This window comes from Thermobia domestica, chromosome 2 (genome assembly GCF_964235325.1).
Source record: "Thermobia domestica chromosome 2, izTheDome1.hap1.1, whole genome shotgun sequence".
Taxonomy (NCBI): domain Eukaryota; kingdom Metazoa; phylum Arthropoda; class Insecta; order Zygentoma; family Lepismatidae; genus Thermobia; species Thermobia domestica.
The window spans coordinates 346,090,388-346,116,341 of record NC_137455.1 but is presented as its reverse complement, the minus strand read 5'-3'; the positions used below and the strand labels follow the sequence as shown (position 1 = coordinate 346,116,341).

Sequence of the window (25,954 nt, the reverse complement as noted above, 5' to 3'; positions counted from 1 at the left end):
GCTTCTTCACAAGAAAAAAAATGAATCGCTCCCCCAGTCAACCAGCATTAGAATTTACTCGTCCCCTATTAGAAATTCCCTGAAAGGAGGGTGTCCAATTTCACCGTAGTTGCAATAAGTAGAAGCCAATAAAGTTTTTTTTCTGAAAAAAATGTTTAATCAAATTGAGGAGTATTAGGATTTCATAATACAAGGTGAATATTAATTTAGTGAAACATTGAAACGAAATCATCATCGTCTTTTACATGTTTATTATCAGGACTGCATATTAGTTTACTTCAGTTCAATGTGACTAACAAGTAGTTTAAAACACTCTCTCCATGAATCTCTAGTTGCACGAAAAATGTTCTACAGTATAAATGGAGTAATCATTACATCAGCGCTTGAATGCGATTTTTGAGGTTGAAAACGTAGGAATCTAACTTGTTTATACTCTCTTTAATCTAAATGAATAATGGTATGGAATCCCAGGAATGGGAGGCTCAGAGTAGGGATGGCCAAAAAGTTAAAGTTCTGGCGGAACCGGTTCTCGAAGATTCACAATGGAGCTACTATACAGAACGGCTAAAACCAATAAACTCCTGGTAAAATTTCAGTGCTATTTAATATGCCGCATATTCCACATTCTCTTTTACATCGTGAATCCAAATTCAAAATGGCCGTTTTCAGTATGGCGGCCATAATGTTCATATTTCCCAATATATAGCAGATCTAATACTAAACATTTGACCTTCATTTCGGTGGCCATTCAGTAAATCCTTACCTCTCTGTGTTGTTGAGCCCTACGGTCGGCCATATTTCTTCCGGCTCTCATGCTTCTCCAAGTTGCCCTCAACCGCAATAAATTTGCATATGTACATAGTTTAACACTCACTTTCATATCTGATACATGTCGTTCGGCAACTCAAATACCCCATTCGGACTCTTCACTTGGTGAGATATCTTTCGTAGCAACTACTCAATGTTTATACAGTAAGGTAAATATGATACACGAAATTATTTTTCTAATATGGCATAAAATGAGTCAAGAATGAGATAGATTTGACCCAATGAGGAGCAAACTACTATTGACATTTAAATAAATACTTTCGTAAAAATTGTTCAATTTTAAAACAATATGTTTTATATATCTATATATAGAGGCTTTATCGCAACCCCAATTGCTTAGAGTGAAAGATAGTCAAATATGAGTATTCACTTAACCTCAACACGCTTTTACAAAAGTCGATACTTTTGTAAATGTAGTGTGTCCTTTTTCTTAGGATTCCCAATTTTCTCTTTTGTTTGGAGTTGAAATATATAGGTAAGTAGTATTGGAATAAATCCTCCTTGATTTTAAAGTTTAAAAAATCAATAAAAAGTAATTAAAACACTACAATTTTTATAGAGCATAGTGAGTGTTTTGTTGTATGATTTAGAATTATTCCTATAGATTGAAGTAGAAATAAAGGATCGTTCGTCCGAGCAATGAACAGTGTGAATAGTTCGATTTAGTTGCATCATGAAGTATGCACTTAGAGTACCAGCTAACATGGAAAATACATGATGACCGTTGCACTCTTACATATTTGATATCTTCTGTATAATAGTACAATCATTGTGTCCCAGTCCAAGTGTTCAATTTACTAGAGATATCAGAATGAGTATGACAAGCACAAAATGGTTGTGGATGGTAAAAACAGAAGCAAAAATGAGTTAACAAGTATTTTTATTTAGTTTTTAAAAATCCAGCCAAATATTTTCTTTTAAAATGATGGTATTATTTCATTTTAGTTCTATTGTTCCGTTATAGACAGTGGAGCAAAATTTGATTAAAATGATCATCACCATCTAACCAACAATTCCTCCAACGATTCCACCTCCAAGAGATCCGAAACCACCATAACCATGGGGGAATCCATAACCAGAAGCCAATCCATACCCACGGAGGCCATAGATTCCTGGGTAGTGGCCGTGGCTAATGCCATAACCGTAGCTGCTCACACCACCTGAAAGATAGGCCAAATAGGCAAATCAGCAATTAAATAGGAAAATCAGCAATTAAATAGGAAAATCAGCAATTAAATAGGAAAACCAGCAATTAAATACAAAAATATTGAATATCAGGCTAGGAAGAAGTTTAAAGACGATTTCTGTCGAAAGCGGAGAAAACTGCCTCCTGGCTAAGCGGTTAGTGTGTGCGACGTTGGCATGGTAGATCCGAGTTCGATTCCCGAAAGTAGTTCACCTTGTTCAGATCTCACGTTCAGTTTTAGGTCCCCATATTATATAGCCTTGCTGCTACAAAGGACGCTAAACTCAAATCAAAACAAACAAAACAAAAGCGGAGAACATCAGGACAACGTTCAAGCACATTTTTCTTTAATTCTGTTGTACAGAAAGAATGAAATCTTTGAGGTTTACGTTCCACGGTTTGTTGTACAGAAAAATTTCAAAGTACTAAGAATATTAAGAAACTAAATTAATAAAGCCTTCTATATTTTATAGGAGTATGGAAGACCACATTAATACTGTTTTGAATTATGCGACCTTTGATTTGATACACGTTTTGCTATTACATATATTTATAAATTGTTACGAAATTGCATTTAAAATGTGTATATTCGTTTTAATGTCTTCTTCCATTTAATATAATATTGTCAATTAAAGATCAATTACAATTATACTAATAAAGATTTAACATACCATATCCAATTCCTTGAACAGCAAGGACGAAAGCAGCCAAGACAAGTAAAATAACCTGAAAATATAACAGAGAACATTATATTATCAGCAAGAGAGTAAAAACTCAGGAAGTATAATATTTCACTTACATTCAAGTAGATTTTTCGAATGTAATTAATAGAGAAAATGAGCAACCTAAAGGAAGGAAAGGTAGAATAATCATGGCCCTAAACATGATAGTATCTAAGAGTCCAGAGGAAACTAATTTTAAAACCATGTTTTAAAATAAATAAAATCTACAAGCATAACATGTAAAATAAATCATGGATAAATGTTGGGAAATAACTCCGTGCTGAACTGTGACTCTAATTATTGTAACCAAAAATTAAACATACAGTAAAGTCATGATTATCCGTTGAATTGAGTGGACACGAGGTGCTAAACGAACAAAAATATTTTAGCATAAAAACTATTTTATTTTACAAAAAAAAAAAATATGAGCCTTATGCAGAGTCGTCCTGACACGTGATCAGTGTCATACTAAAGAGTTCGACAGACATGTGTTTCCTGCAGTAGTCAGGCCTTCAGTATGACGCTAATTATGCGTCAAAACGACTCTGCATAAGGCCCAATAAAACGTGCACTATTGTTGGAAATAATGATTTTTTCAATGCAATTTATTTTTATGTTTTAGAACATATAATAGTTATTTGCATGCAGAATGCTAGTCCACAGTGACTATTTATGAAAAATAATTGAGTGCGACTACAGCAGGATTACAAAGTTTTTTCGCGGCACTTGCGGATAATCTGGGTTTTACTGTATTAATTAATTTAATAAGCATAATTTAATTGTTATATCCACAAATACTACTAAACAAATGCCATTTTAATAGAATTTCTTTATGTAGGCTCTACTGACTCAGTTTCTTTATTAATTACACCACGCTACCTAATGATCAAAATGATAATAGTAGTAATAATAAAATGATAACAAAATGCATATATAAAGATAACCAAGAGAGTTCTCTCGTTTTTTTTTTTTTTTTTCACTCACCACCTTTGAATATCGATATGACACATAACACGTACCTGGACGATCAAAAATAGCCCCTTCAGCATCGACAGCCTTCTTAAAACGTTCTGAAAGGCCATGAATTTCATCGCGGTATAACTTGGTGGGCCGTGAAGCGAAGGTATCAAGTGCATTTTGCACCTCTACTAGGGGTTGAACTGGTGTCCTCTAAGGTGATTGTCCAAAGAATTGAACAGGTGATAATCGGACGGTGCAATATCAGGTGAGTATGGCGGAAGCAATAGTGTTTCCCATCCAAGGTGTAGAACTTTGTTCCGAGTCATCCTATCCACCTGGTGTTTCGTGTCCTGTAACAGGAGGACTCATTTGCGATTCAGAAGAGCTGGCTCTAGAGTTTTGATTTTTTCTTGAACATGACTCAACTGCTAAGAGTACACAGTTGCATTGATGCTCTGACCAGCTGGTGGCAATACCCGATGCACGATGCCGCCAGCAATAAACCATACACACAAGATTACCTTCTTCTGGTGCACTGTTGCTTTCGGCTGTTTTGGAACCGGTTCATGGGATGCTAATCAATGATGACAGCACGGTAGACCCTCGTACAGGACCCACTTTTCATTATATATCAACATCCTGTTCAAAACTGGCTCCTTTCTCAGGCGAGATAGCAAAGAAACACAGGTGTCTGCTCGCATTTCCTTCTATCCCGGAGTCCAATCATATGGGACTCAGCGGCCCAACTATTAGTGCTTCCCAAGTTAATAAAGGTGCTGCCACTCCACGGAATTGTAGTCCCAGTTCCTCACATGCCTGGCTATTATACGTCGCAATTGGTTCTTGAAGATCTTTATTTTGTGAGTGTGTTCTTCTTCCGGCACGTGGTTAGTTTTCCAGTGTTTCGTCACTGTCCTTAAACTTGTTAAACCACCGCTTCACTATCCGCCTAGTCACGACACCCTCACAAAAGGCCTGGCATATCTTCTGTCCCGCTGCAGCAGCGTTTGATCCCAGTTTGAAGTCATACAGCATACACGCCCTTATGATGCTCTAAGGAGGTCAAATGTTCACTCTGTCCTTACGCAAGTTCACGGTGTAACTGAATTACCCCAACCAGGTAGTATGTGGGATATATCCACACCAACAACTGACCTTCATTTTATCTCCATTCGCATTCAACTCACAGTGTAGGAGCCCATTGAACACAGACCTCCATAAAAAAGTGACAGAACTTTCTTGGTTATCTCTATCATACTAGCTATGCAATAATTGCAAATTTGGAGAAAGCGATTGACCTTAACTGATTATTAATGGAACATTTTAGTTCATCAATTGTTTTCGTGAATGAATACGGAACGCAATTAAATTTAATTTTTCACATCAGACATAAAAGTATAATGACTTCGAAACGTTGTGTTGCCAGAAACAAACGAAAAGGCCTTCGCCCTATTCTTAATTTTGAAAATTCTATTTGCTATTGTTTACAATGAGAATTCGCACGCCAAATGCTTTTCCAAAGTTAAAGTCTATGGACATCCCATTTTTTTGGTGATTATTTCATAAATATATGACCGATCGAGACATGCGACCGATACGGCACTAGCGTACTCTCTCAAATCACCATATCAAATTTAGTTTGGAATAGTTCAGGAATCTCGGAGATCCAGGTTGTCGGTGATTATTCCTCAATTGTATCTCCTATTGGGACCCGACCTCTTACGACACTCAGCCCGCTCTCTAGAATCAATATGTGAAATTTGGTTAAGGACGGTTCAGGCATTTCAGAGGAATATTTAGATAAACGAACGCCTAAGACGATTGGTTAAGGACGATTCAAGCATCTCAGAGGAATATTCAGATAAACGAACGCCTAAGACGATTGGTTAAGGACGGTTCAGGCATCTCAAGGGAATATTCAGATAAACGAACGCCTAAGACGATTGGTTAAGGACGATTCAGGCATCTCAGAGGAATATTCAGATAAACGAACGCCTAAGACGATTGGTTAAGGACGATTCAGGCATCTCAGAGGAATATTCAGAGAAACGAACGCCTAAGTCCAGTAAATAGGAGCTTGTATTTGCTCCAATTACAACTTATTCGTATACGCAATAAACATTTGAAAAGCCACCACGTCTAGTCCAATGATACAAACCATTCAAATTAATTAAATAATTGCTATTCTCAAACTTGTGGCTCTAAGAAATACAAAGATAGATGCGCCATTTAGGATGTAATGTGCCATTACAGTCTAATGAAATTATGTTTTTAATAGGAGGGTGCCCGAAATTTTTTGCACCGACTGTACTTGATGTTTAACAAAAAATTTCTGGCTGTTCATATAATTCGTAATTTTATTTGTTATTCTATTTCAAATTAACATGGAAAAACTGTAAAAAATTCATTGGGAATGATAGTTTTGGGAATCAATATCTGTATTTATATTTTAAATTAGTTATAAGTCTTGCATATGGATATGTAAATGGATTATTACAATTCTTACGGTGTCAGTGCTATCCGAAAATATAGATCCACTATTGGACGGAACTTTCCAGATCAAATAACCAATCTAAAATTCGACAGAATTTTCAGGACCACCCTTCACCTCTCTTTTAGATACCTAGGTCCTTCTAAAATCTAGTTTAATCCAGATTTTACCAAATTTTATTCGCTTCAAAGCCCCACCGCCAAAATGCTTAGTTTTGATTGGCTGATAAACCCACGCGATGATATTAGGGCGCAATTATTCCATTCCAAGCCGGAAAATCTTGCTGACAACAGCCAGATTTCGATCGTCGAGCTTAAAAGGTCGCAACGGAGTGAGAAAAACTGCAGTAAAAGGTAAAACTAATATAATAGTCGAATAACTACCAAGCAGGAAGCTACGGAGCCATAATTTGTTAGTTTTTCATAGTAAAAACCGGACTGAAGAAATAAAAAATAGATGACGCCATGTTGTGCAGATATTGTTAGTTATGGACAGGCTTTGTAAAGTGCATCAGTTTGCGAGTTTTCTTAGGAATCTATAAACAGTTTCGGAGGAGTGGTGTTTTCTCCCTTAAAATATTCTTATCCTTAAAATTATTCCTTCTCTAGTTACGTAAGGCCTGCCTCACTACCGTTTGTGTTCGTGTATGTAGTGGATGTGATTTCTTTTTGTATTTATTTATTAGTCACATGGCGGTATTTAATTTTGTGGTAGTCAGTCCAGTAATCACAATGCACGTGTAAATTTCAGTAAGGGCTCCTATCTGACTCCCAAATTGGGAGTACGGCTTCCAGCGGGATGAGTTGAACATTCAGTTTGTTCCGGGTTCCTGCCCCTTCAGGGCAGGGGTCCTATTGTTAGCTAATACTCCGATATGTCCCCTCAGGGCATCGATTAAATAGGTCGAGTAAAGAATATGATTTAGTAAATATAAGGGCCAGTTGGCCCTGTTCATTTCTTTCCTTTCGTTACCTTTCATAGAGCCGATTTAACATGGTAAAATCTGAATGATTTCAGTGTATATTTATTAGTATAACATGTATTAATGTAGTGTGTAGTATGAATGTGGCATGATGTGTCTTGTAGTTCGAGTAGTATGTGTATATTTGTAATGTAGTATCAGTGATAGTGATAATTAAGTGATGAAAGAGTGTGTTGGACAGTGTAGTATTTACTATGCGATAAATTTTTATTACTCCGTCATTAAGTGAACGTAATATAGTATAATAATTCCGTGTACAAGGTCACATTCAGTTGTTCAAGGGTTCATTATATCGTCGCTAGCCCTAGTGTCAAAAGTCAGTACTAACCGCCATTCTTCCGTCGAGGTGCTTAGTGATTTAGTTTTCATGAAATTGACCTTTCTTTCCAAAATAAAACCTAGAAGGTATAATTCACAGCCCATATGAATGTACAGTTAGGTCAAGTGACCCAAAATTAATATATTCTGAAAGTTTCAACATTCTGCATAGTCTAGAAATCTAAATATTTAAATAAATAAACAATACGTAAATTTTTAACAGAAGTCGGGCGATATGATGCTAGTTCTTCGCTTTGAAAATATATTAAATGTCCATTTTTCTTCGTGGCTGTAGAATTTCATTGTTGATGCAGAATTTTATAAACATTAGACATTATCGCAGATAATTCTATTTTCAGTGAACATACATAGGATTTTTTTTCTTTCGTTCTTAATAAAGCTACCAAGTATTACATAGTATTGTGTGTGTGGTAAAAGAGTCTTGGGTTCGAGTGAGGTTGTCGTGCGGTGATCGGAATGGGAAAATGTTTGTAGTGATTATAGATTTTAAAGTATTATGATGAAATGTGTAAATAGGCTGGGCGTAGATAGAGGAAACAGGGTGTTTGTAGAATATAGCGTCGTGGCAAATGAATATTAATGTGAATATGAATATTAATAAGTATATGAATATTGTAGTAAATGAATATAGAATATAGGACACCCATATAGTTAAATATATAGTAGCCCAGTGAATACTTCGCCGCGTGTTGATATATAGATATTGAATAGATACGTGTAACTACAAACATCTCAGGTTCTGACCCCTGCACCATAATATCACGCGGACCGGAGGGCGATATATAGTCGGACTACGGTAATACTTTGTAGTTTATGTGTCATAATAGTAATCAACCATAGTAATACTATCTGATAGAATGGGTAGCATCATATAATCGTTGACTAGACATATTGAATAATAAATTATGAAAAGACAGTAGCAGTTATACAACAGGGCTGTGGTGAATTATATTTTCTGGTCGGTTTTAAAATAGAATATTCTGCTCCGTGAGATTTTTTTTTCTTCACGTTACCTACTCGGGCTAGCTTACAATGTTCATGGAGGCGACAGCTCTGATAGGGTACAGAATCAAAACAATTAGTTATTGAAATTTTCGCGTACCCGGATGTCGACCCCTAGTCCCTTTAAGTATTTTCATTTCTTTTCTTAGTTTAATTAGACGAGGGAAATTAACGACATCCCAGACCGTGGCGTGTCTGCGCGGGGTAGCTATCGGTGAGGTTTGGCATAGAAATCACCGATCCAAAATTCAGTTTATTTAATTTTTTTTTTTATTTCGGCAAATCATTAGTTAGGGATATCTTAGATAATATTTCTATTCTAGTTTCATTACTGTCCTCGAACCTTCTTAGTTTTTCTAAGGGGTCGAATATTTTTTTTTCTTAGAGATTTCAAAATTGGGGACGCAGTTACCTGGTCCCTTTCCCCCTCTCCTTTTATCCTGCTGGTCTGGGCCGGATACGGGGATCGGATTTCAATCTTACAAGCAAACTCTTGTGGGATTGGGATCTGATGGACACAGAACTTGCATCCTTGGCAGCAGGGCGCCCCTTGAGTCTACGTATTTGAGTAGACCACCCTTTTGGCATGTTAAGAATATTTTGGCTATGGATTTTGTTGAGAGCGAAATTCGACTTCTGTCTTTGTAGCGTTAGTTATTTCCCACTTAAGTCTTTGGCGCCCCTATTCTTCGTCTTCCTTCTTCTCTATCTCTCTCTCTGTCTTCATTTCTTCGAGATTTTTTTTTTAAATTTTCAACCTTCCCCCCCCCAAGATTTTGAACTTGTTACTTACGATTTATTTAACGTACAACTCTGATCTGAAATTACCAGCTGAGACGTTGCAAGACACGATTCATGAATGGAGTAGATAATGATTGGGTCCTCCATCACATTTTGACCGATCGCCGAAATGAACAAAGACTTAGTATTTGACGACACTTCGATTACGTTCTTTCACCGTCGTTCCTCTTAAGTTTTTTTTCTTAATCCGTTGGTCACTTTCCTTTCTGTTTTGGTTTTCAATTACTTTGTAGTTAACATGGGCCCAGAAATTGTATTTTGATTTACCTAGTTATATCTAGAAATGCTCTGTGTTACGTGCCTGCCTCACAAAGTTTTTTTTTCCTTCATGATTTAAATACGAATTGATTATATAAAAGTTAAAAATTTATAGACGCGCGGTATCAGATAAAATTTAATTTGTTTCCAAATGTAATGTTGGAAGTCATTTGTTTTCTTGGACAATGTTGCAACCTTGTAAAATTTTATTGTTGGGGATGATTAATTTAAATGTGTGCGCATTTATTATAAATATATATATATATAGAGAGAGAGAAATAAATACTTCGAAATGTATGTGTAATTAGTATGTGAATATGATGTTAAAGTAAAAGTATGATATTAAATGTATTATGAATATATGTAAGAGCGCTCGTGTCTGTCCCCCTAGACGTGTATTGGTTGCTATAGTTTACCAGAAGTCTTCCGACGAATTTAAGAATGTAGATTTTGTTAAGAATACCGCCGTGCACTTAAGTAATTTTCCTTTTCCTCTGAATCAATGTAAGTGATAACCTCTGTACTTATATAATGGCATGCATTGAAAAAATATCGGCAGGTCTAAACGTAACCCACATCATAACAAATATTATCCCTGAACAATTAACCTAAAACCATTGTGGAAAGTGCACCTTGAATCCTTCTCACCTACATGTGTATCCTGTGACTTGACCAGTTTTTTTTTATCCTCAATTTGAACCATCATACTCCGTACACCTGTGGAAGATCATTTTTTTTTTAATCCGAACCATATATAAACATATACGAAAGTGATCCTAATGAAAGGTCTCGTGAAGTGTCCCAGTGTTGGATAAATAACTTGAAATTATTCGATTAATAAATTTGGAAATAGACCGTCTAAGAGGAGAAACTTCCTCTAGTGAAAGTTATTTTCTCGAAATCCCTAGATGGGTATAGACGTAGCAGTGTGCGATTGCAGATATAAACTGTTACCAGTTACAAACCAAATATAGACGACGAATGGTTTTGTAAACCAATAGATATATATATATACATATAGAGATATATATAAATGACCACAAACTAAGTTAAATGGAGCGAAACGTTTTGGACACTACGACTAGTGCGTGAGTTGTGATTTGGACGCTCGAAATTATTAATATTTTAATATCTCGATGTGAGGTAGAGACTCATATAAGTTCTAATACACCAAAAAGTTTTTTTTCTTCCCTCTTTGTCCAATTTTTTTTTAAGTGAAATAAGTTTTTTTTCTTTTGCGTATGTCGCAAATCATCATTTTGCTTTAGCATGCCTAAGATATGATACGTGTAATTATTTTTTTTTCTTTCTTTTTCATTTGTCAATATGATTGAATATATAAAAAATTACTAAAATATAACACTATGTACTCTATTAATATATAACCAAGAACTTGTGCTTTTAATATTTTCTTCATAATTATTTGTTTTGTCCTTTTTTTCACTATGAATGTAATAAACTATTTGTACCTTTGTAGTTAGTTGGTTTCCTTTAAACATATATACACTGTCCTGAGTGAGTGAGCGTGTGAATGCATGATAGATTTAATATAAGTAATTTTAGTGATATCATTTGTCATATTAACATCTGTAATATATGTGTCATGTTTTAATATATGTGTTAAGGTAAATAACCTAGGTCATGAAGGACCGTAACTAATGGTTTAAATCGGCTCGAGGAGTGAAGCAAAAATAGCAGGATAAGCCTAAATACGACATCTTTCTTCCAGGAAGTTGAAATTCTTATTGATACGATACATAAATTTATATTGAGTTTATAAGTTTGATTTTTTTTTTCCTGGCTAATTCATATGTGTGGTCGATCCTAGAGGACAGAGTTCAGATGCTGGATAGTTATCAATCACCGGTTGGAATAACTTTACAAAGAATTAAATTTCACTTTTCTCATTTCCAGGTCTAGGTCTGGGCAACCCCATGATCGTGGTGCCTGGAGCTAGGTCTGGGTGGTATGAGGGAACATGTGTCTATTCCGAAGCATTCCAAAATTGATTAGTTGTTAATAACATTTAGAATGATTCATCTTTCAACGACTTTCCCGACCTTTTACTATATTTCCGGAATTATCCAGTAATCTGTTTCTCATTAAAATACCCTATCTCTTTTCTTTCTTCTTTACCTACCTCCTTCTTTTACCCTTCTACTTTCTTCTCTTTCTTTCCTATTTCTAAATGAAAGAAAACGGAGTCATGATTGAGAGTAGTCGCTATTGGCACGGTCAATAAGTTGTTTCGATGAGTTTTCTTCGGGAGTCCGATATGGAATAATTAACAATAACAAAAGGTTTATTGGAAGTTACTCTATTGGAAAATAATCTGGATTTCAATCAGTAAGTGATCTTTCGTAATCGTCCTCGTTAAAGAAAATTAATTTGTAGCGACTCCTCTACATTAGCTCTTTTATCTTCGTTAATTTTTTACGTATTTTCTTTCAATATTGGCGACCGTTGACATCGGACAGTTACCATGGAAACAATTGTTTTCCCTGGTAACGGATCTGAAATTATTTATTAAACACTGTTTAGGATCGAGCACATATTGACTTGGCCACAAAAGGTGCATAATTAAAAAGTTACAGTGAGATTAAATAATTATAGTCATTGGCTGTTCTGCTATCTTTGTCTCTCTCTGTAGAAAGGGGGAAATGAAGGAATTTGCTAAAGTGACTTCTAAAATTTGAAAATGCTGGAAGTTGACCCAAGGAGGGAATTAGATAGGAGTCCCTTAATTTATGAATAGTACCTGATTAATAAGTCTTGTTAGTTGATAAGTATATAATTGCATGTGTTTATATTGTGTCTTTTTGGGTGTAAGCTATGGCAACCAATAGAGAAGTCGTATCACACGAGAACGCGGAAGTCTCATGTACACAATGTACATTAGAAAGTAGTGAGAAAAGAGCTCGCGTCTCTCGTAGGCTAGTGAGGTGTCACGAATGTGGGCTGAAATGGATACATTTCAGTTGTATCAATTTAGAGGATACTGCGGAAAATGCAGAAAAGGTCCGGGCTGGTGAGATAGTTAAATATTGTAAAGAATGTGAAGGAAAGCTCCACCAGTCGCGTGAACCCATGAGTTTATCCTCTGAAAAGGAAAATGAACATCCCGATTCGGACGGTGAACGAGGGTATAGTACCCCGAAGAACCGAGGCCAAATATCTCCAGTGGAGATATCTGACCTCGATGATGATGAAAGAGATGGGGATCCAATTGGTGATAAACCCAAAGAAAAGCAAAGGAAGACTGGGTCATCTAATAATGACGCTCTCCTCCTTTCATTGCAACAAATGCTACAGGAAATGAAACGCGAAATAAATGGAAAAATAGATAATAATAGCCTGGAAATGAAACGCGAAATAAATGAAAAAATAGATAATAATAGCCGAGAGATGAGACGCGAAATGAATGAAAATAGCCGCGAAATAAATGAAAAAATAGATGCCTCGAACCGAGAAACCGAATCTCGATTCGAAGTATTAACTCACAAAATAGACAACATATGTTTGGACTTTGCTTCCTCAATAAACAAATTGAGAGAGCAAACGTCTACTGACATCGATTTGGTCAGATGCGAGGCTCAACAGTCCATAAAGCAACTTCAGCAGGAGACTGAAAGTAAATTAGATCATGTAAATTCTGAAATTGAAGAAATGGACACAAAATTACATAAAATCGACAATAAACTGGAAACACAGCAGGCCGAAATTGATAGTTTAAAGTCAACCTTGTCAGACTTATCATTGAAAACCGAACTGGAAGTAACTGACCAGAAAGTTTTGAAAATTCAAAATGACATAGTAAATATTCGAAAAGAAATGACAAAATCTAGTCGCGAAAAATCAGAGGTAACCTATCCTTTCCCCGGTAGCGATTCTTCAGGAATATTACCCGCTACAACTACCCGTAGCGCAGGAAAAGAAAATTTAATGTCGGTTGATGCACGGGATATTGCGACGCACTACCCCATGCATCGGTCAGAACCCAAGTCGTGGTTCAATTCTAATAGTGTGCCGAATCAGTCGAGTGTTGTGACGACTACGGTCACTAGCGTGAGTGCTCCCTCCTTACATGGAGGTATACAATCACATAGCGTGTTGCCGGGAAAAGGAGATGGGTGCCATTCTGAGTTGTTGTTCATGGGTGCGATTGGTCCGGTGATGGAGCCCAACATGTTCAATACGACCAACAAAATCCCTTTCCCTTACATGGGTAGTTATAACACCGCTACTACGTCGTCGGTGGTAAATCCGGTGACGACTCCGATTGTGCAGGATAATATGTTAATTCCCAGTAACTATTCCCCTACTCATGTTAGTATGAGCTCTAAAGTGTCCCTCCGGGATATTGAACATTTTCCCACTTTCGATGGGAACATTGCGAACTGGTTACCTCGTGTTTTCCTGCTACCTAAAAGGTGAACTCGCAATTTTCAAGATCTTAAGCTTTTCAACTGTACCGAGGACAAAAAACGGGAACTTCTATCTCAATACCCAAAGTGAATGTTACACTGTCTCATTTGAGTGTATGAGAGTATGAGTGAGTAGTTAGTTTATTAGTATTAATACATGTTAATTCTATTCACCAAAATTTTGTTATTCAAACAAAATTTTTTTTAACGACGCCGGGGAACTGTAATGTGCCATTACAGTCTAATGAAATTATGTTTTTAATAGGAGGGTGCCCGAAATTTTTTGCACCGACTGTACTTGATGTTTAACAAAAAATTTCTGGCTGTTCATATAATTCGTAATTTTATTTGTTATTCTATTTCAAATTAACATGGAAAAACTGTAAAAAATTCATTGGGAATGATAGTTTTGGGAATCAATATCTTTATTTATATTTTAAATTAGTTATAAGTCTTGCATATGGATATGTAAATGGATTATTACAATTCTTACGGTGTCAGTGCTATCCGAAAATATAGATCCACTATTGGACGGAACTTTCCAGATCAAATAACCAATCTAAAATTCGACAGAATTTTCAGGACCACCCTTCACCTCTCTTTTAGATACCTAGGTCCTTCTAAAATCTAGTTTAATCCAGATTTTACCAAATTTTATTCGCTTCAAAGCCCCACCGCCAAAATGCTTAGTTTTGATTGGCTGATAAACCCACGCGATGATATTAGGGCGCAATTATTCCATTCCAAGCCGGAAAATCTTGCTGACAACAGCCAGATTTCGATCGTCGAGCTTAAAAGGTCGCAACGGAGTGAGAAAAACTGCAGTAAAAGGTAAAACTAATATAATAGTCGAATAACTACCAAGCAGGAAGCTACGGAGCCATAATTTGTTAGTTTTTCATAGTAAAAACCGGACTGAAGAAATAAAAAATAGATGACGCCATGTTGTGCAGATATTGTTAGTTATGGACAGGCTTTGTAAAGTGCATCAGTTTGCGAGTTTTCTTAGGAATCTATAAACAGTTTCGGAGGAGTGGTGTTTTCTCCCTTAAAATATTCTTATCCTTAAAATTATTCCTTCTCTAGTTACGTAAGGCCTGCCTCACTACCGTTTGTGTTCGTGTATGTAGTGGATGTGATTTCTTTTTGTATTTATTTATTAGTCACATGGCGGTATTTAATTTTGTGGTAGTCAGTCCAGTAATCACAATGCACGTGTAAATTTCAGTAAGGGCTCCTATCTGACTCCCAAATTGGGAGTACGGCTTCCAGCGGGATGAGTTGAACATTCAGTTTGTTCCGGGTTCCTGCCCCTTCAGGGCAGGGGTCCTATTGTTAGCTAATACTCCGATATGTCCCCTCAGGGCATCGATTAAATAGGTCGAGTAAAGAATATGATTTAGTAAATATAAGGGCCAGTTGGCCCTGTTCATTTCTTTCCTTTCGTTACCTTTCATAGAGCCGATTTAACATGGTAAAATCTGAATGATTTCAGTGTATATTTATTAGTATAACATGTATTAATGTAGTGTGTAGTATGAATGTGGCATGATGTGTCTTGTAGTTCGAGTAGTATGTGTATATTTGTAATGTAGTATCAGTGATAGTGATAATTAAGTGATGAAAGAGTGTGTTGGACAGTGTAGTATTTACTATGCGATAAATTTTTATTACTCCGTCATTAAGTGAACGTAATATAGTATAATAATTCCGTGTACAAGGTCACATTCAGTTGTTCAAGGGTTCATTATATCGTCGCTAGCCCTAGTGTCAAAAGTCAGTACTAACCGCCATTCTTCCGTCGAGGTGCTTAGTGATTTAGTTTTCATGAAATTGACCTTTCTTTCCAAAATAAAACCTAGAAGGTATAATTCACAGCCCATATGAATGTACAGTTAGGTCAAGTGACCCAAAATTAATATATTCTGAAAGTTTCAACATTCTGCATAGTCTAGAAATCTAAATATTTAAATAAATAAACAATACGTAAATTTTTAACAGAAGTCGGGCGATATGATGCTTGTTCTTCGCTTTGAAAATATATTAAATGTCCATTTTTCTTCGTGGCTGTAGAATTTCATTGTTGATGCAGAATTTTATAAACATTAGACATTATCGCAGATAATTCTATTTTCAGTGAACATACATAGGATTTTTTTTCTTTCGTTCTTAATAAAGCTACCAAGTATTACATAGTATTGTGTGTGTGGTAAAAGAGTCTTGGGTTCGAGTGAGGTTGTCGTGCGGTGATCGGAATGGGAAAATGTTTGTAGTGATTATAGATTTTAAAGTATTATGATGAAATGTGTAAATAGGCTGGGCGTAGATAGAGGAAACAGGGTGTTTGTAGAATATAGCGTCGTGGCAAATGAATATTAATGTGAATATGAATATTAATAAGTATATGAATATTGTAGTAAATGAATATAGAATATAGGACACCCATATAGTTAAATATATAGTAGCCCAGTGAATACTTCGCCGCGTGTTGATATATAGATATTGAATAGATACGTGTAACTACAAACATCTCAGGTTCTGACCCCTGCACCATAATATCACGCGGACCGGAGGGCGATATATAGTCGGACTACGGTAATACTTTGTAGTTTATGTGTCATAATAGTAATCAACCATAGTAATACTATCTGATAGAATGGGTAGCATCATATAATCGTTGACTAGACATATTGAATAATAAATTATGAAAAGACAGTAGCAGTTATACAACAGGGCTGTGGTGAATTATATTTTCTGGTCGGTTTTAAAATAGAATATTCTGCTCCGTGAGATTTTTTTTTCTTCACGTTACCTACTCGGGCTAGCTTACAATGTTCATGGAGGCGACAGCTCTGATAGGGTACAGAATCAAAACAATTAGTTATTGAAATTTTCGCGTACCCGGATGTCGACCCCTAGTCCCTTTAAGTATTTTCATTTCTTTTCTTAGTTTAATTAGACGAGGGAAATTAACGACATCCCAGACCGTGGCGTGTCTGCGCGGGGTAGCTATCGGTGAGGTTTGGCATAGAAATCACCGATCCAAAATTCAGTTTATTTAATTTTTTTTTTATTTCGGCAAATCATTAGTTAGGGATATCTTAGATAATATTTCTATTCTAGTTTCATTACTGTCCTCGAACCTTCTTAGTTTTTCTAAGGGGTCGAATATTTTTTTTTCTTAGAGATTTCAAAATTGGGGACGCAGTTACCTGGTCCCTTTCCCCCTCTCCTTTTATCCTGCTGGTCTGGGCCGGATACGGGGATCGGATTTCAATCTTACAAGCAAACTCTTGTGGGATTGGGATCTGATGGACACAGAACTTGCATCCTTGGCAGCAGGGCGCCCCTTGAGTCTACGTATTTGAGTAGACCACCCTTTTGGCATGTTAAGAATATTTTGGCTATGGATTTTGTTGAGAGCGAAATTCGACTTCTGTCTTTGTAGCGTTAGTTATTTCCCACTTAAGTCTTTGGCGCCCCTATTCTTCGTCTTCCTTCTTCTCTATCTCTCTCTCTGTCTTCATTTCTTCGAGATTTTTTTTTTTTAAATTTTCAACCTTCCCCCCCCCCAAGATTTTGAACTTGTTACTTACGATTTATTTAACGTACAACTCTGATCTGAAATTACCAGCTGAGACGTTGCAAGACACGATTCATGAATGGAGTAGATAATGATTGGGTCCTCCATCACATTTTGACCTATCGCCGAAATGAACAAAGACTTAGTATTTGACGACACTTCGATTACGTTCTTTCACCGTCGTTCCTCTTAAGTTTTTTTTTTCTTAATCCGTTGGTCACTTTCCTTTCTGTTTTGGTTTTCAATTACTTTGTAGTTAACATGGGCCCAGAAATTGTATTTTGATTTACCTAGTTATATCTAGAAATGCTCTGTGTTACGTGCCTGCCTCACAAAGTTTTTTTTTTCCTTCATGATTTAAATACGAATTGATTATATAAAAGTTAAAAATTTATAGACGCGCGGTATCAGATAAAATTTAATTTGTTTCCAAATGTAATGTTGGAAGTCATTTGTTTTCTTGGACAATGTTGCAACCTTGTAAAATTTTATTGTTGGGGATGATTAATTTAAATGTGTGCGCATTTATTATAAATATATATATATATAGAGAGAGAGAAATAAATACTTCGAAATGTATGTGTAATTAGTATGTGAATATGATGTTAAAGTAAAAGTATGATATTAAATGTATTATGAATATATGTAAGAGCGCTCGTGTCTGTCCCCCTAGACGTGTATTGGTTGCTATAGTTTACCAGAAGTCTTCCGACGAATTTAAGAATGTAGATTTTGTTAAGAATACCGCCGTGCACTTAAGTAATTTTCCTTTTCCTCTGAATCAATGTAAGTGATAACCTCTGTACTTATATAATGGCATGCATTGAAAAAATATCGGCAGGTCTAAACGTAACCCACATCATAACAAATATTATCCCTGAACAATTAACCTAAAACCATTGTGGAAAGTGCACCTTGAATCCTTCTCACCTACATGTGTATCCTGTGACTTGATCAGTTTTTTTTTATCCTCAATTTGAACCATCATACTCCGTACACCTGTGGAAGATCATTTTTTTTTAATCCGAACCATATATAAACATATACGAAAGTGATCCTAATGAAAGGTCTCGTGAAGTGTCCCAGTGTTGGATAAATAACTTGAAATTATTCGATTAATAAATTTGGAAATAGACCGTCTAAGAGGAGAAACTTCCTCTAGTGAAAGTTATTTTCTCGAAATCCCTAGATGGGTATAGACGTAGCAGTGTGCGATTGCAGATATAAACTGTTACCAGTTACAAACCAAATATAGACGACGAATGGTTTTGTAAACCAATAGATATATATATATACATATAGAGATATATATAAATGACCACAAACTAAGTTAAATGGAGCGAAACGTTTTGGACACTACGACTAGTGCGTGAGTTGTGATTTGGACGCTCGAAATTATTAATATTTTAATATCTCGATGTGAGGTAGAGACTCATATAAGTTCTAATACACCAAAAAGTTTTTTTCTTCCCTCTTTGTCCAATTTTTTTTAAGTGAAATAAGTTTTTTTTCTTTTGCGTATGTCGCAAATCATCATTTTGCTTTAGCATGCCTAAGATATGATACGTGTAATTATTTTTTTTTCTTTCTTTTTCATTTGTCAATATGATTGAATATATAAAAAATTACTAAAATATAACACTATGTACTCTATTAATATATAACCAAGAACTTGTGCTTTTAATATTTTCTTCATAATTATTTGTTTTGTCCTTTTTTTTCACTATGAATGTAATAAACTATTTGTACCTTTGTAGTTAGTTGGTTTCCTTTAAACATATATACACTGTCCTGAGTGAGTGAGCGTGTGAATGCATGATAGATTTAATATAAGTAATTTTAGTGATATCATTTGTCATATTAACATCTGTAATATATGTGTCATGTTTTAATATATGTGTTAAGGTAAATAACCTAGGTCATGAAGGACCGTAACTAATGGTTTAAATCGGCTCGAGGAGTGAAGCAAAAATAGCAGGATAAGCCTAAATACGACATCTTTCTTCCAGGAAGTTGAAATTCTTATTGATACGATACATAAATTTATATTGAGTTTATAAGTTTGATTTTTTTTTTCCTGGCTAATTCATATGTGTGGTCGATCCTAGAGGACAGAGTTCAGATGCTGGATAGTTATCAATCACCGGTTGGAATAACTTTACAAAGAATTAAATTTCACTTTTCTCATTTCCAGGTCTAGGTCTGGGCAACCCCATGATCGTGGTGCCTGGAGCTAGGTCTGGGTGGTATGAGGGAACATGTGTCTATTCCGAAGCATTCCAAAATTGATTAGTTGTTAATAACATTTAGAATGATTCATCTTTCAACGACTTTCCCGACCTTTTACTATATTTCCGGAATTATCCAGTAATCTGTTTCTCATTAAAATACCCTATCTCTTTTCTTTCTTCTTTACCTACCTCCTTCTTTTACCCTTCTACTTTCTTCTCTTTCTTTCCTATTTCTAAATGAAAGAAAACGGAGTCATGATTGAGAGTAGTCGCTATTGGCACGGTCAATAAGTTGTTTCGATGAGTTTTCTTCGGGAGTCCGATATGGAATAATTAACAATAACAAAAGGTTTATTGGAAGTTACTCTATTGGAAAATAATCTGGATTTCAATCAGTAAGTGATCTTTCGTAATCGTCCTCGTTAAAGAAAATTAATTTGTAGCGACTCCTCTACATTAGCTCTTTTATCTTCGTTAATTTTTTACGTATTTTCTTTCAAGGAGGGCCACAGGAAGGAACAGGAACAATTGGAGAACCAGAAAAGTTTTGTTAGGAGATAGTGTATGACCACTGGGGGAAAGAAGGGGGCCTGGCTTCCCAAATCATACTCCCCTAAATGGAATTATTATGTTAAGTGTTTATTTCAATCTGTTAATTACAGTAAATGGAGACTGCTTCTAATAGAACAAGTTGAGTTGTCCGTTTCTTGCACATAAGAATGGGGTTTAATGAATATAAACAAACAATTTGAATATTCGAATATTTGCAATTCTTTTCTCCCTTTAGGAGTGAAAGTTTCAAAAATGCTGCAACATGTGTTCACCTATCCCTGATTATAAGTTTATATATCGAATTTCATACCTCCAGCTCAAGCAAATCCTCGCATTAGGCATTTTCTGAATAGAAAAACAAGAAAAAAATTGTAATACCAGATATTCAACATTAGTAGCCGAATTTTGAAAAATTTGAACTTCGTTTTTGAATAATTTCAATTAGGAATATAGATATCGGATTTCATACCATCAACTTAAACGAGCACTTATATTGAGCGTATAAAAAATCAAAAATTTGAATATTACAGAACACCCTTTCTCATGGCGAAATTGTCGAAAACGGCGAAACATACATTGTTTTATTTTTAATTAGGGGTTTAACCTCTTCACGGATATGGCATCAAATGATGCCACATATTTATCGGGAAAATAATTGGATTTTTTTTTTCCACGAAGAAGATTGCGAACAGAAGGTAAGTAAAAACAAGTGCTTCAGAATATTATTTCTACTTACCTTCAGTTCGAACTGTTCTTTGTGAAAAAAATTCGGATTATTTTCCCGATAAATATATGGCATCATTTGATGTCATATCCGTCAAGAGTTTAAGTACCTAATTTAACATGTTTAACCTGAGTTAATCATCACATTTCAGAGTTTCACAATAAAGTGTTGATATTTATAACATTTAATTGACCCAATGTTCGAAGAATGCTTAAAGGTGTGTTCGGTTATTGTTAACGGGAAATTGATATGCCAGGTTTCATCTTTTTTACTGTAAGACATTTTATTTTTGAAAAAAGAGTTTGAACACACTTTAACATCGTCTAGGATACGTATTTCAAAATTATTCCTTCTTCTTTCTTTTGATGACAAAAGCAATTTCTTGACATAAATAATGTTTGTGTTATATTTCCAGCTATAGTATTATGGCCCTGATGTAGGTGAGACATTCACTTTATATATATATATATATATATATATATATATATATATATATATATATATATATATATATATATATATATATATACATACAACAGTACAGATATGACGGGGAAAATTCAAAACCATATCAACACATTATAATGAATACGAACTTTCCAAATGCAAATTAATAAGTGCAACACTGATCAGTGGTATTGCCAGAAACACAACATGGAATGCGCTAATATCTAATTGCCATTGCGATGAAGCACTTACACATAGATCCATACATAAGTACACTAAGCATTATGTGGCTTCAGTAGCTGGAATGTGGGCCATATTGTAGCCAGAGTACTTCATAGGGTCTTGTGACACGAATTTTAATATTTTCTTTCAGTATAAGCACGAGAAATAAATAAGACAGAAAATAAAAGGAAATGAAATCTTTTAGTCCCACAGTTATACCCTTTAGACTAAGGGAGACGATGATTAAAACATGCGAACGATAATGGAATAATTGATAGATTGAGAAAATGGGAGTATGCCGAGAAAATCCACGGACACGGTGTTGTCCACCACAGGCTTAGTTGGCCAGGGATCGAAACAGAGGCCCCATGAACCACAGGATGGGCTCTGCCATGGAGCCATTGTGCCCTCACACACAAGAAAGAAATGCCTTTTAGTTTTCTTTGCCTATACAACATTGAAATACTAACTACTTTTATTAACTAGTACTAAATTAAAGTTTTTGGCGCAACAGCACACGAAAGGTTATTTGCCAGCCCGATGGCTTACGTTCAATTGAGTAATGCATTGCCAGCGCATTGGTTCCAAGTTGATATTATTTTTGGCTCTCTGGACTTGTTTTCGATACCTGTGAATGCAGACAGCTCCCCAATTGCCTCATGATACTGATGTAATACCGCAAAATCTTAGTGCCCCAAGCGAGAACAGAACAAGGGATCATACACACGAGGTCATATGCACTAAAAATTTGGCTAAACAGGAGCTAAACTATGATAATATTAAGATATTCACTTTCTATTTTTAATGCTCTCTATTCGGTCTTGCATATGGTAAATTTTGAATCATATGGTAACGTAACGAGTTGAGTAAGATGAAGAATACAGTATATAAATCTGCTGAAATCTTGTGTAGCATGAAAGATTGAGCTTACAGGAAATAATTTGCTTCCTATAAAGATGTCAGTATAATGCTTGTTTTCCGTGATAAATTTTATATACATAAATTTTATATTTAATGTAATATATATGTATATATGCTACATGAAAGCAGAATTCATTTCGTCATCACTGTACTAAGGTAGCGAGGGTTTGATGCGAGTCAGTTCCCTATCTACGCCTCTGATTACCTTAACTGGATGCGCACAGTTGTGATTTTTACCACGTTTTCATTTATATAAAGAAACTTCTAACAAATTGGCTTCCTAAAACAATTGTTGCTCTTATAAATAGTGTATTGGTGCATTTTCTTCAACTTTTGATTCTAATTCTGTAAAATCGAGACCCAAATAACAGCAATAATAATATATATGCATGTAATCATGTATGTACGTATATATATATGACAAATTAATAACTAAACTAAAAAACTAACTAATTAATTAATAACTTTACTCTGCAGTAGGCTGACATGGGCTTCTAGCCATAGTGTATGAAAACATTATTGATTTTAGTTAAATTAATAATGTTTTCATATCCTAAAAGAAGACTTCTGGTTCACTTTAGCATGTAAGAAACCGGCTCCCCCTGAAAAATATTTGCTCCACCCCAAGAAAAATTTTCTGGGAGCACCGATGTTAAAAAAATTTACTAGATCCAATATTACTAGATACTACGTCTATGTAGTATTCAGCCAGTGTTGTGCGCCTGAAAACACGATAAGCAATTGTAAAATACTGCCATCTATGTTATAAGAACAAGAAATTAGGAAAACCAAAAATGGATCAAAAGATTGCGATCTTGGCCAGTATTTAGTTTTTGAATCAGGAGCCACTAAAGTTTTGGCCGACCCCTAATTCGAGTTTTCGTATTTTCTACGGAATAAGCACATCATATTAAGTTAACTGATAGTTTGGGTTTGGCTACACTATATGTAGTTCTCCAGATATAAGGCCTACAAGAACATTTTTGATTGAAATATATTGGATTTTTTATCCAAAAGGTATTAGAACTAAGTTATTTTTATAAGAACAGAAAAAGTGTAACTGAACTATAATATCAAATCTCTATGCTAATCAATCATTTCTTTGTAAAACAAGTGTCGTTTTGTTAAGAGTCTTCATCCCGGCGAAATTAAAATACCGCTAATTTTACAGTAATTATGTGATATCTTCAAATAGATAAAAGATAATTGAAATATGGAACAAGTGCGCCCTAGACAATATTATTTTGCGTGAGGTACCGTTATCACAAGTCACCTAGTGGCTTTCCGATTTCAGCTGTTTAGAAACGCGAAAATAAATGCCGATTTTCAAAATGGCTCGAAATCGAAAGCAGATAAGTGAGTCGTGATAACGGTTTCTCATGTAAAATAATATTGGCTAGGGCGCTCTTGTTCCACATTTCGATTATCTTTTATCTATTTGAAGATATCACATAATTACTGTAAAATTAGCGGTATTTTAATTTTGCCGGGATGAAGACTCTTAAAAATGCATACAAATGTATGCCAAGTTACCAATTTCTTACTCTTTTTTTCCTGGGAGCTGGGCGTCCTGTGTGATTTTGAGGAGCATCGTTTCAGAAGGCCAGTGGGACCAATTGTAGTCGCCCTGAGGTTGAGAAATACAATACGTATATTTCAACCAATTTTATATTAATATCATATGCTAATAAAAAAAAGTGTGAAATTCTTAAAGAAGTGTAGAGTCCTTCATCACCCTCTCCCGAGCAAAATCTGAAATGATGCTAGGGGACAGACATACTGAAACTCTCACAGTTATTGCATTCAACTAATTATTCAACTGATTCTTACCTGGGATTGGAAAGCCATTTCTGGAGTAATTGTTGTAGTGTTTTCTGAACGAACTACTGATGTTGATCCGTCTGTGGTACGTCTTTTTATTTAGTGAACCTCCGTAGGAAAGTTTGTTAGAGAAACTACGGAAAGAAAATTCTGAAACGATTTTTAATTTGTTTTTCATTAATTTAAGCTTATTGATTTAGTATAGCAATTGAATTCTTTAGTAATTAAATAACGGAAGAGAAATGCTCAGAAGAAAAATTCTGCATTGTGTTGTAAGTTTCGTATCCGAATGGCAATTAATTTACGTTAAATATTTAATTCCAATTTAATGAAATATCACATTGTAATATAGGCAGCTTCCTAAGCGTTTGTTTCTGATGATTACCAGTACAGAATAAATTTATGTGAGTGTGAGTAATATACACATGATTGTAAGGATTTGTTCTCCAATAACTCCTAGATCACTGGACCAATTTTGATGATTTTCGGTACCTGACGACTTTTATTAGCTTAGGTTTTTTTATTATGTTACTTTGATTAAAATGTATATTATAAGATTAAGCAGAAGGGGGTTAAAATTGTGAGAAAATTTATTATCTCACTACCCTCTGAACTAAGGAAGATGAAACTTGCTATATAAATTCTTCATTTAAAATTATAGTATCCTTGAACCAAGGTTTCTATGAAATGTTTATTTGTATGTGTAAAGTATTTTAAAGTAACGGTCTTATTATGAAATAGATATATTGTTTGACCATTTTTCATGTTATGTTTCTCATTTTATTTAAATATTAATTTACATTTAAGGAAATAGATTTTGAGAAGAACCTTGCGCAGAACGCCATAATGCGTTGTTGCCAAATTTGTACGTTTATTGTGGTAATCACAATAACAACATTCCTGGAATCTAGCGTTGCACATCGAGAAGCGGAACTTAGCTGCGAGTTGTAGTAAGGGTCGAAAACTAGTATCCAAGCAGAATTGCATGATTACTTCCTTTATTATCAGGCATCAGTAAACATCCGAGTTTATCTGGCAATGCCGCACTATTCAAGCAGTGTTTAGCATAGTACCGTGAACAGTTAGTGATCCACCTTGAGAATTTTATTTATCGCCTTGAATTATCTTTTTTTTTTTCCTCTGTCTTTCATTCCCATCAAACGATGGGCGGGCGTCAGACGGTGATGCCGTCTCTATGGCCAGAGTGGTGTTTTTAGTATTTGGAGAGAATTATTGTGGTTGGATACAGGGTGCTAGTATAGAGGAGATGCAAGCAAAAGCTTCTCAGTTATAGTGATGGTGTGTCCAAGTATCGGAAATGCCACTTGTCAAGGGATGGGTTAGTGTGAGGTGAGGTAGAGAGGTTCTTCAGTGATGTCTTGTGAAAGCATGTATTGCGATAAAGGTATTATCTATAGATATGAGGATGGTGTTGGTATATTAGACGCCCAGGGTCAGTC

General features: G+C 35.3%; 1 long non-coding RNA gene across 1 annotated transcript; it reads right to left on the bottom strand.

Moving 5' to 3' along the window:
• Nucleotides 1-1,705: 1,705 nt before the first annotated feature.
• LOC145679866 (uncharacterized) lies at nucleotides 1,706-24,543 on the bottom strand. The gene is made up of 3 exons (XR_014130586.1): nucleotides 24,504-24,543; nucleotides 2,686-2,740; nucleotides 1,706-1,988 (listed from the first exon to the last, which is right to left on the bottom strand). It is a non-coding gene; the product is annotated as an uncharacterized LOC145679866 (long non-coding RNA).
• Nucleotides 24,544-25,954: the final 1,411 nt, after the last annotated feature.